The following is an 11,710-nucleotide window of genomic DNA, read 5'->3' on the forward strand; positions in this document are numbered from 1 at the left end:
TAGCCGGATAGGGAATTAGAGGTTTGTATTCAGACCGCTTTGATGAACACTTTTTTGGACTTTCCTTATCTTCACTTTGCTTGTTTTTCTCGATAACTTTCTCCACTATGTTAGGGTCTTCCACTTTGGCTACCCTAGTCCCCTTGACACTTGGGTGAACTCCGACCCTTGTCTCAACCTGTTTCCCGCTTCAAAGGGAAATGGCCTTCAAGTGCTCTCTCGGGTTGTGTTGCTAGGAAGACTGCCTGAAGGTAGCTCATAATTTGCTTTAGCAAGCTGTCCCACTTGGTGCTCGAGGGACTGTATAGAATCTTGAAGGTTTTGCAAAATAGTGCTAATTTCATTAAACTGTCCGGCATGTTGAGCAAGCTGAGCATTCACCTTGATGAACTGAGTATCCATACTGAACTTAGTATCCATACTGCTGGTTATGCTATTGAATCTTGATTCAGTGTTAATCATGAATTTGGCAAGTATATCTTTAGTAGTGAACCTCTTCTTTAGCACTGGTTGTTGCATTTGGGGACCTTGTGGAGGTGGTGCAGCTTTTTGTTGTTACCCTTGATTCCATGAAAAATTTGGGTGGTATTTCCACCCGAATTATAAGTTGAGCTGTAAGGATTCCCTTATGGCCTTTGTCCCCCAATATAATAAACATTCTCAATTAGGGCAATAGAGGAACTAGAAATAGGACATTGGGCGACTCTATGCCCTCCACCACAAGTGCTACAACTCATCACCGACTCTGACTTCGAGCTACTACCCATAAGCATGTCTAGCTTTCGAGATAACACATCAACCTTTCTGGCAAGAGCATCATTAGCATTGACTTCATAAATTCTGGCCCCTTTTTGTGGTGCACCTCTTGAGGCTCAATGAGACTTATTGCTTGCCATTGATCCAAGGAGTTGCTAGGCCTCATCGGGGTACTTGTTACTAAGAGATCCACCCGCTGTGGCATCAATTAATTGACGAGTTGCATAATTCAACCCGTTGTAGATGATCTGAACCCACATCTAAGAAGCAAAGCCATAATGGGGGCATCTTCGAAGGAGGTCTTTGAATCTCTCATAAGCTTCAAATAGTGTCTTCGACTCTCCATGTTTGAATGCCGAAATTTCTTACCTTAGCTTCGCCGCTTTGCTAGGAGGAAAATACCTTCCCAAAAAATTTTCCACCATATCTTTCCATGTTTTGATCGACCCCGGTGGTAAGGATGTGAGCCACTGGTATGCTCCATCTTTCAAACAGAAAGGGAATAATCATAGCTGGATCGTATCGTCAGTCACCTCGTTTATCTAGAAGGTAGAACAGATTTGAAGGAAACGGGAAAGATGATCATGGGCATCTTCATTTGCAACACCATTAAATTGGATTGAATTTTGGACCATGCCTGTGGTGCTTGCCTTGATCTCAAAATTATTTGTGGCGATGGATGGTGCTTGCAATTTAAATTCTTCTTCCGTGAATTGTGGCCTTTCATCTTCGGATAAAGTACATCTTTCTTCGGCCATGATTACAGATTCTGTGTCCTCAATTTTGATGTTTCTTTCACTAGTGCTTTCACCCACTTCTCTAAGTCTTTGATGCAAGGTTCTCTCAATTTCACTATCTTGTGCCACTAAATTTGATGGATTTTCCCGTGTCATGCATAGTACCTTGCAAAGTCAAGAAAGATAAAGAAAGTTAAGCCCAAAAAGAAGTAAGACAAATGAAAAGAAAAAATAAAAGAACAAGAAAATGGTTAGAGCAATAAACTAGAAGTTTCCTAGAATTCCTTAAAGTCCCCGGCAACGGCACAAAAAACATGATTGATTGCCCGCAAGTGTACGGGTTCGCGAAGTAATACCTTGTGCAAAAGCCCAAGGATCGTATTCCACGGGGCTAAGGAGCTCCTATTACTCCTCCGTCACATACTTTCTAACTTTACCACTTAAGCATGATATACTTCTCTAATACATGCAAGAATGTAAATAAAACACAAGTATAACAATTCCCAGGCGAGCAAGAAAATCACAAGAGCAATGATGATAAGAATAGGCCTAGGGATGAGGATTCCCAAGAGGGGTCATCATGATGTATGGATACATAAGAATAAAATAGCAAGGTGATTTAGACCGACGGACCTCAACAATAGTTCAACCTCAATTTCTCGGTGGTTAAACCCTAATTCCGTACAAATGATGATAAGGATCTCTTCCTAATCATATTCCTACGATTGCATTAAGTACATGGAGATCACGCAATAAGGAAGCACTTAACCTAAGTTTATTCTCATGGTTCGGAGGGGCTACCTACATCCAATTTCTCGATATGTTGGTCAAAGATTACCCCTTTTAGCTCATTAACGATTTAGTACACGCGAGTATGTCACATCTACGTGTACAACTCAAACAAGAACTAAGGATCTCTCCAACTAATAGTTCTAGGCAAAAACCACAATGAGCCAAACCATAAATCACACCAATGCATTCCAAATATAAGTGTAGCATCCAAAATACATGATGAACCCCCCAAGGTTCACCTACATCCGGTGGCCTTGGGGTTCTAGTGTGCCATCATACAAACAAGTATCTCAAACTCAACAAAAATAAGAAGTAAATGCATAAATGAGACTCCCTAGTCCGAATGATGATGAGGATGGAGAATGCCAGACGAATGACGATTCCCCTAACCCAAGGAAGGCCGAATGCTCCTCCTCCTTTGATGATGAAGCTCTCCCCTTGAAGTTCAAGCTCTTGATCTCTCCAAGCCTCAAGATAAAACACTACCAAGAATGATATCTTTGTTCTCCTTTTCTCTCCCAAGTAATGGCTGCCAAGAGTCCTCCCAAAAAGTCCCTCAAATGGCCTTCAAGATACCCTTATATAACCCCCAACATCTCCCACAAATTGGCCTCTATGTGGGTGGTATATCGGGTCAGTAAGGACCTCATTGAGGTGGTATACTGGCTCAATGAGGACCTTATTGAGCCCATTTGGGATAGGCAAATGTGCACAAAAGCTCTCAAACAGTAATCATACTGGCTCAATGAGCACCTCATTGAGCCTGTATGCCTTCAAACAACTCATCCTCTTACACGGCTACAGTAATCATCCCGGGTAGCATTGAGGCCGTATGCCCAGGTCCAATTTCTGACTTGAAAACTCTCTAGGTGTTGTAGTAGCAGCTACAGTTATTTTGCTATAGTGCCACCATTACAGTGCCATTGCTACAGTATCTCTAACTACAGTGAATATGCTACAGTCGCGACCTTGTTTTCTTCTCTTTTTTGCCCAAATTGTATCTTCGTGCCTTCCGTGGCTTTTCCTTGCCCTGCAAAGCAAATAACACGATTAAGTGCAATACGGGCATCAATTCTTATAAAAATACATGATAGATACATCAAATATATACACTAAAATACATACATTTGGACACTTATCAATTATCCCAAGAGCACACAGGGGCGTTTGTCTACCCCTGTGAAGCTCTCCTATGGAGTCACACGGGCATGGGTAATTTCCACACGTCTTTGTGGATGTACAGAACACCAAGAGGCGTGGGTTTTTCCTTAAAATCTCTTCACGTTTCTTCATCTTCTCACTCCCAAACATTTTGAGAACACGTCCTTGTACTCTCCCGACTTTGCACCGTCGTTTTAGAGGGATTTTACTTGAGTATTCCTACTGATTTCAAGTTTTCTATCTTTATCTTGTCGGTAAACCCTTATTTTCTCTTTTCTTTACCATACTTGATTTCATTCGATTGAATCTAGTGAATGTGCTTCGCTTTGATGTCTAAATGATAGATTCATGTTTTAGAAGCATTTTAGAATGAATTTATGATGTATTTTTTAGTATATTGCATGGAGAGTGTGCGGCTCTCACTCTCCATGGATCCACATGGGCGAGTGGAATTTCCACACGATTGGTGTATTCCTGCAATATTATTTTGTAAGTTTATTTGATCAATTGTCTTTTCAATACTTATAGGTATGGCACCAAGAACTAAGAAAGCAACCAACAAACATCCTCGAGAGGCCTCACTTGAGTCGGAGTATATAGAGTTCTCGATTCCCCAGCACTAGGCTCGATTTGAGCGTTTGTCGAAGCTCAAGTTTGGTCAGATGCGATTTCCAGATTTGTGCTCACCCAGGGAGGTCCAGTTAGCTGATGACATGGCCGATGTGGTTGACGAGCTCCTCTTTGTGGATAGTTGGTGGCTTTACTGTTAATCAGGAAGCCAGCTATCCGCATGGTTACACTAGAGGTGCTCCATCATTTGAGTTTGATCGCTCTGAGAGTTGCTTCTCGAGCGTCAAGATGATCCAATTTAGAGCATTTGGACATCACCACAATATGAGCATCAGTCAATTTTTGATTCTACTTATAGTGTATGATGAGACATTTACAGATACAGAGGAGTACACTCAGTTACCGACAGGCTATCCTGGCGCTTTGACCCCGCAGAGAGTGTATAGTGCATTATGTAGTCAGAACCAGTATGAGCTAGGGGGTTTCCAAGGCCACATTTCATTTCTCGACCTGCATATCGCTACTTACATGCCGTTCTGAGTAGGTCGGTGAATGGCCGTGGTGATAACACAGGGGTATTGAGCAGACAGGAGCTATTATACCTGTACTCCATGGTGTACAGTCAGCCAATCCATCTGGGGGATATTATAGCTGAGTATCTAAGGTACCAGGGGCAGTACGCCAGGATTGGAGTTATTTTCTCAAGCCCGTACATTACAAGACTTATCATCAGGATGGGTCTACTAGACGTAATCTGAGGGGCCGAGAAGGCGATCATACCTGCACCCATCGGCCTTGAGACCATGCGACTGATGGGTGTGATTCACAGGTATAGAGACATGATGTATGTGCTGAACATGCCCCCACTAGAGCCATTTGAGGCCAAGGGAGTTATAGCAGAGGGGTCTCCACTGGCGCAAGAGCCCCAGCCTGAGCAGATGGAGACATAGGCGCCCCTTGCAGCATAGGAGCCACCATTAGTCCATATTTTCCCATGGTCGCTTTGAGAGGCTCAAGAATGCTCTAGGGGCGCTCCAAAGTGATTCAGTTGAGGTTCGTGTGCTACAGGCCGTGAACCACACTGAGGTGATGGCACGTCTGGATATTCTATAGCAGCTTTATGTGAGATACATGCCCTCACCATTCATCATGCGACCGAGGACCCCTTAGGCATCCACAACACCACCATCACTAGTTTAGACACCAATTGATCCAAAAACTTGACAAGATCCCCTTGCGTATATCCCGCAAGTGCACGGGTTTGTCGAAGTAATAATCCCGGATGAGCCGGTATCGAATCCACAGGGAATAGGGAATAAAAATACTTAATTCGCTTCTTAGCTATGTGAAAGATCAATGATGATAAGTGTGACAATGATTCAATTTTCAACAATAAAAACAACAAGTAAGAGAGCAAAAGTAAAGAAGGGGGTAAGGCAATCGATAAAGATGGGGTACCCGGATAATGCTCCGCCTAAGATAATTATTTCAAGTGCAAGAACCATCTATTATGCTTCCTAATCAATGCAATAGTGAGTCATGGAAATCCTTAATTACATAGTCCCAAATCTAAGGTCAACTATGCCTAACTCTATACATGTTCCTGAGGAGAAATTAGATAACCTCTCAACCTCGCACTCGCATAGAGTTGCAATGAGCTCTAGGGATTCCAAGTGATAAATCTCTTCCTAATTATAGACCTAACCCTTTGGTCCAGGTGGAAGGTCCCTAACCACGATTAAGCCCCTAGATACTAAGATCACCTCAACGCTTCACTCCGTTGCTCGCGCAACTAAGCCACAGCGGAAGTTCATCCTTTAGACGATTCACTCTATTATGGCCGCAAAGAACTCGAGGAGCGGAGGTAGAATCTATCATGTCAGAGGGAAAGGGGACGCTCCTGTGCCTCTCGACTCACCCTCTCAACCCTCTCCAACCTAGCTTTGTCTAACGCTCATGGTGTGTCACTCACTCACATGGTTACCAACGAGAACTCTCAACCCTAGTGTCACTCTAGGGGAAATGTTTATACAATCAAACATTCAAGGTTGGAACTCACAATAAACATCAATTAATTGAAAGCATAATAAAGAGACTCAATGAAACGAATACATCCTAGGGTTCACAAATACCCTAGTACCCACTAGGGGTTTAGCTCTCCATCGAGCTAAGTATAATCAAAGAAATAGAATGTAAAAGAAATGAATCCATAAAGAAATCCCCTCGATAGTCGTGTTGAGGGTCTTGTGGAAAGTCCTCTAATCGTCGTCCAAGGATTCCCTCGTCCGATATAGGATATGCCCCGACGGAAGCTCACCTACCAACCTTCTTCCTAAGGAATGACGATGTCGGAGCCGAAGAACCTCTCTCAAGTTGGGGAAAAGATGGAGAAAAGAATACTAAAATCAGGGCTGATTCAGCTTTAAATAGGGCTGGAATCGGGCGACTACACTGGTGTGGAGGTTGGCACACACTATAGCATCTCGCACCTGACTCATATCTTCACGTTTGAACTTTAGCAAGATTTCCTCCAAAATCGGTGCATTGTGATCCACATTGGCTTCTTTCCTTCATAATTGGTTTCACAACCCAACCTGCATAAAAGTAACATGAAAACACATATATTAGTGTAAAAACTAGAGAAAAGTAATGCTCAACATAAGGAAAGAACGCTTTGCATTCATATCGCACAAGCACTTATCAGCTTGCGGCTAGGGTTTAGAGGGGTTTTGGCAAGGCCTATGGAGAGGTTCTATAGCTTCAACATTGGTAAGTGCTTGTGTGATAAGAATGCAAAATGTTCTTTCCTTATGATAAGCATTACTTTTATCAGGTTGTAATGCTAATTTGTGTGTATTTATATTACTTCCATGCATATAGGGTTGTGAAGCCGAATGTTAGAGAAAGAAGCCAATGTAGATCATGAATGCACCATTTGGAGAAAATCTTGAGAAGGTTCAAACGCGAAGACATAAGTCGGGTTCAAGATGCGAGAATGTGTGCCAACCTCCTTGTATTTAAGTTAGCAAAATGATTTGGAGGGGCACAAGGGCAGTCACATTCAAGCATTCTTGTTTGTGCATGTATAGCAAGATCTCCACCAATGTATCTGTTTATTGAAGAAGTAAAGAGATCTACAGCGTAAAAGTGTGCCCGTTTACATTACCTCGTTGAAAGGATGGATTCGGGAGTATTTCGGGCCGGTACTATAGTAGTGTACTATAGTAAATGATATAACAAACAATGTAGCAAAACACTGTAGCAAGTACTCTTCATAGCCGTCCGACGAAGGAGTAAAACAGAGAATCCACACGGGCATGTGGGAATTCTACACGCCCGTATGAAAAATCCACAGGGGTGCCCACATGGGCGTGTGGATTCCCAATTCCAGCCATAGTTAAGGCCGATTTCAATATTCTTTTCTCCATCTTTTCCCCAACTTGAGAGAGGGCGGCGGCTAGGGTTTTGAGAGGTATTGGCTAGGGATTTGGAGAGGTTCTATGGTTCGACATCGCGCTCCGTTTGGAAGAAGGTTAGTGGGAGAGCTTTCGTCGGCATTGATTCGACGAGGTGTATCCTAGGTCTGACAAAGGGACCCTTGGACGAGTAGAGGACTCTCCACAAGACCATTGCCACGACTATCGAGAGGGTTTTCTACGGATTATTTTTTTTTTACATTTGAATTCATTGATTATAATTAGCTCCATGGAGAGCTAAATCCCCTAGTGGGTACTTGGATATTTGTGAACCGTAGGATGTATTCATTTTATTGAGCATTTTTATTACGCTTTTAATTAATTGATGCTTTATTTGAGTTCTAATCTTGTATACTTGATTATGTGAATACTCCCTTAGAGTGACACTAGGGTTGAGAGTTCTTGTTGGTAACTCTTGTGAGTGAGTGACACACCACGAGAGTTAGACAAAGCTAGATTGGAGAGGGTTGAGAGGGAGAGTCGAGAGATAGCGGAGTGTCCCCTTTCCCCGCTGGTGTCATTTATTCTGCCTCCATTTACTCGAGCTCTTTGCGGTCATAGTAGAGTGAATGGGCTAAGGGACGACCTTCCGATGGGGCTTAGTTGCAACGGCAATAGAGTGAAGTATTGAAGTGATTTTAGCACCTAGGAGTTAATTGTGGCTAGGGACCTTCCACCTGGATCAAAGGGTTAGGTCTACATCTAGGAAGAGGATTTATCACTTGGAATCCCTAGAACTCATTGCGATTCTATACGAGTGCGAGGTTGAGAGGTTATTCAATTTCTCCTCCGGGACATGTATAAAGTTAGGCATGGTTGACCTTAGATTGAGGACCATGTATTTAAGGATCTCCACGACTCATTAATGAATTAGTTAGAAAGCATAATAGAGGGTTTTTGCACTTGAAGTGATTATCCTAGACGGAACAATATCCAGGTACCCCACAGAACGGATTTCCCGAATGGATGATTATTCAGACTTTCTATAATGGGTTGAATTCGAGTACAAGGCAATTATTAGATGCCGCCGCAGGAGGTACAATGGGGAGTAAAATCCCAGAAGAAGCCCGACAGTTAGTGGAAGACATGGCAATGAATAGTTATCAGTGGAATGCCCGGGAAATGAAAAAGTTGGCCGGCTCCATGAAATAGATGCAATAACTTTATTGGTGGCTCAAGTGGAATCGTTGAGTAAGAAGTTAGATCTTCTAACTTCGAAATAGTGTGGCGGCCATAACTATTTGCACCGGGCGTGGTGGAGGACATGCTCCCTCCGATTGCCTGATTTCCATTAGTGATGCATCTTCGGTTGAGAAGGTTGATTTTGTGGGTAATGCAATGAGGAACTAAGGGAATCCATATAGCAACACCTACAATTCGGGTTGGAAGAGTCATCCCAATTTCTCATGGAGCAACCAAGGTCCACAAAAGGCCATGGCATCACTGGGCTTCCAACAACAACAAGCCCCAAACATGGACAACAGAGTTACAGGCTTAGAGACCCGAATGACCGATTTGGAGATGGCCTTGACTAGATTTGTGCAATCATCGGATACAAGGTTTCAATCAGTTGAGGCTACACTTCGCAACCACACCGCTTCTTTTCATAGTCTTGAAAATCAAGTGGGATAAATTGCAAAGTCTCTATCAGAGAGACCACAAGGGAGCTTGCCGAGTAATATCGAGACCAATCCTAGAGAGCATGTGAAAGTGATCACTTTGAGAAGTGGTCGTGAGGTTGAAGGTAGGCTTCCGAGTGAGAAGCCCAATAAACACGCACCCGAGGTCATAGAGGTCGAGGAGGGAACAAGCAAAGAAAAGGAGGTGGCACCACTATCTTTCAAGCGAAGAATCCCTTATCCCTCTAGATTGAAGAATGACCAAGGGGATGAACAATACAAGAAGTTCCTGAGTTTGTTCAAGAAACTCCACATCAATATTCCTTTTGTTGAGGCATTGGCTCAAATGCCTAAGTATGCAAAATTCTTGAAGGACTTGTTGACTAACAAGAGAAAGTTGGAGGAGAGTACTTCAGTGATCTTAGATGCTTCTTGCTTGGGGTTATTGCAAAAGAATATACCGAACAAGAAGAAAGACCCGGGAAGCTTCATCATTCTATGTAACATTGGCAATTTGGGTGAAGAAATGGCATTGGCGGACTCAGGGGCCAGTATCAACGTCATGCCATACACCTTCTTTCAGAAGCTAGGCTTGGGAGAGCCTAGGCCCACTCGGATGACTTTGCAATTGGCAGACCGAACGGTGAGACATCCGAGGGGTATCATTGAAGAAGTGCTTGTCAAGGTGGACAAGTACATTTTTTCGGTTGACTTGGTAATGTTGGATGTTGATGACGATGCGGATGTACCTCTGATACCTGGGAGGCTATTCTTGCGCACTTCTAAGGCATTAATTTACATGGACGGCGGGGAGATGACACTCAGGATTGGAGATGATAAGCTCATATACTGCCTCGCCGAAGCCATGCGACATTCTCTCGATTTCGATGATACTTTGTATTTTCTAGACAATACTGATGAGATTGTTGATGAATACATGCAGGAAATGTTCAACCTGGATCCACAAGAGGGTCTGTCTGACCAAGAGATGGACAATGAAGAAGTAATAATGCTTGGTCTAACTAAAGAAGTACCATCTACTCCGGGAATCATAAAAAAGGTGGTCCAGAAGATGAAGGGGCCTAGGAGACGCCATCAGAAATGCTCCAAGGCTATTGGAGATGGGCTTAAACCGAACAAATTGGATGAACCTTTGCTAGGTGGTCCCAAGCCCAATAATTCACCCTCTACCTTCAAGAGACTTTGCTCATCATGCTTTCAAGTCATGGGTAAGAGGGCAACCTTCATCTATGAACCACCGTGGGGTAAGACAAGGTATGTCAAGCTTAGTGACGTTAAACAAGCACTGATTGGGAGGCAACCCAAGTGTTTACTATTTTCTTAGTTCAGTAGTTTAGAGTTTGTATGAATAAAGTGTTGAGTGTTGGTGTCTTGATTTTTAGATGCTTTTGCTGTGGTTTTTAATGTCATCGTGTGCTTTCATGTGGATTTGGCGAATTTTTTTTCGCTTGAGCTAGTTTCTCATGTTTTTCACTGGTATAGTTTGCATAATAGGGCATGCTCTGAGTGTGTAAACATGTTCAGGAATTTTCTATAGAGCTTGCAGAATTTTTAAGGCATCCTGAGAAAATGCACGGGCGTGTGGCATTTCCTCATGCCCGTGGATTTGTACTACGAGCTCATCCAGAGGAGACACAGGGGCGTGGACGCGCCCCTGTGAGTGACCTTGTGATTTCCGCATGCCCATGGGTAATTTCTGCACGGACGTGCCTTTTCCTGTAGAGACTTAGTAAATTATCCCGAGAAGACACAGGGGCGTGTACTCGCCCCTGTCGGCGAACCTGTGACTAACTCACAGGCGTGGGTATTTTCTGCATGTCCTTGTGGATCTTTGCAGAAGAGTTCTCTCCATCCTGATAAGACACAGGGTGTGCGTCCGCCCCTGTGAGTTGGGCCTGTGAATGTCCACGCCCATACATAATTTTTGCACGGGCGTGCAAAACACTTAGATGATTCTATCGGTTGGACAGAGAAACCACAGGGACGTGCGGCTGCCCCTGTGAGTCGAGCGCACGGGTGTTGGTATTTTCCGCACGCCTGTGCGGTTGCATTCAGAGGTATAAGTAGTGTTTTCTTGAGAGCACACAAGGGCATGCGTCAGCCGCTGTGGCTCTTTCCTTTGGAGGCGCACGAGCGTGGGTAACTTCCTCACGATCGTGCGGTTGTGCAGAATTCCTTAAAAAATCTCATTGAAATTTTCATCCATTACCCTTCCAGATATTCGAAAATAACTCTTGATCAATTTCCCGACCTCTCACCGCTGTTTTAGAGGGATTCCCAGTCAATTTTCACGCCGAAGTCGAAGTTTTTATACCCATTTTATCGGTAAATCTTTTAATCTCTCTTCTATTCACCATTTCTTATTTTTAGTGAATTAAAAGTCTTGAGTTACACCAATTTTGACTTTATAATGGTTTATACATGTTTAGAGAGCGTTCAACCGTGTTTTTAAGTTGTATTTTTGGAGAATTAATGTGCAACCGTGCGGTTTTCATGCCCCGCATATCCACACGGGCATGGGTAATTTCCACAAGCCCGTGTGGAATTCTGCAGTATGATTTTTTAGCTTCTCTGATCA

General features: G+C 43.4%; 1 non-coding gene across 1 annotated transcript; it reads left to right on the forward strand.

The window, feature by feature from the left end:
* The first annotated feature begins 1,026 nt into the window (after positions 1 to 1,026).
* LOC120279788 lies at positions 1,027 to 1,133 on the forward strand. The gene has a single exon (XR_005542089.1). It is a non-coding gene; the product is annotated as a small nucleolar RNA R71 (small nucleolar RNA).
* The last annotated feature ends 10,577 nt before the right edge of the window (positions 1,134 to 11,710 follow it).

The sequence above is a fragment of the Dioscorea cayenensis genome, chromosome 16 (assembly GCF_009730915.1).
Source record: "Dioscorea cayenensis subsp. rotundata cultivar TDr96_F1 chromosome 16, TDr96_F1_v2_PseudoChromosome.rev07_lg8_w22 25.fasta, whole genome shotgun sequence".
Taxonomy (NCBI): domain Eukaryota; kingdom Viridiplantae; phylum Streptophyta; class Magnoliopsida; order Dioscoreales; family Dioscoreaceae; genus Dioscorea; species Dioscorea cayenensis.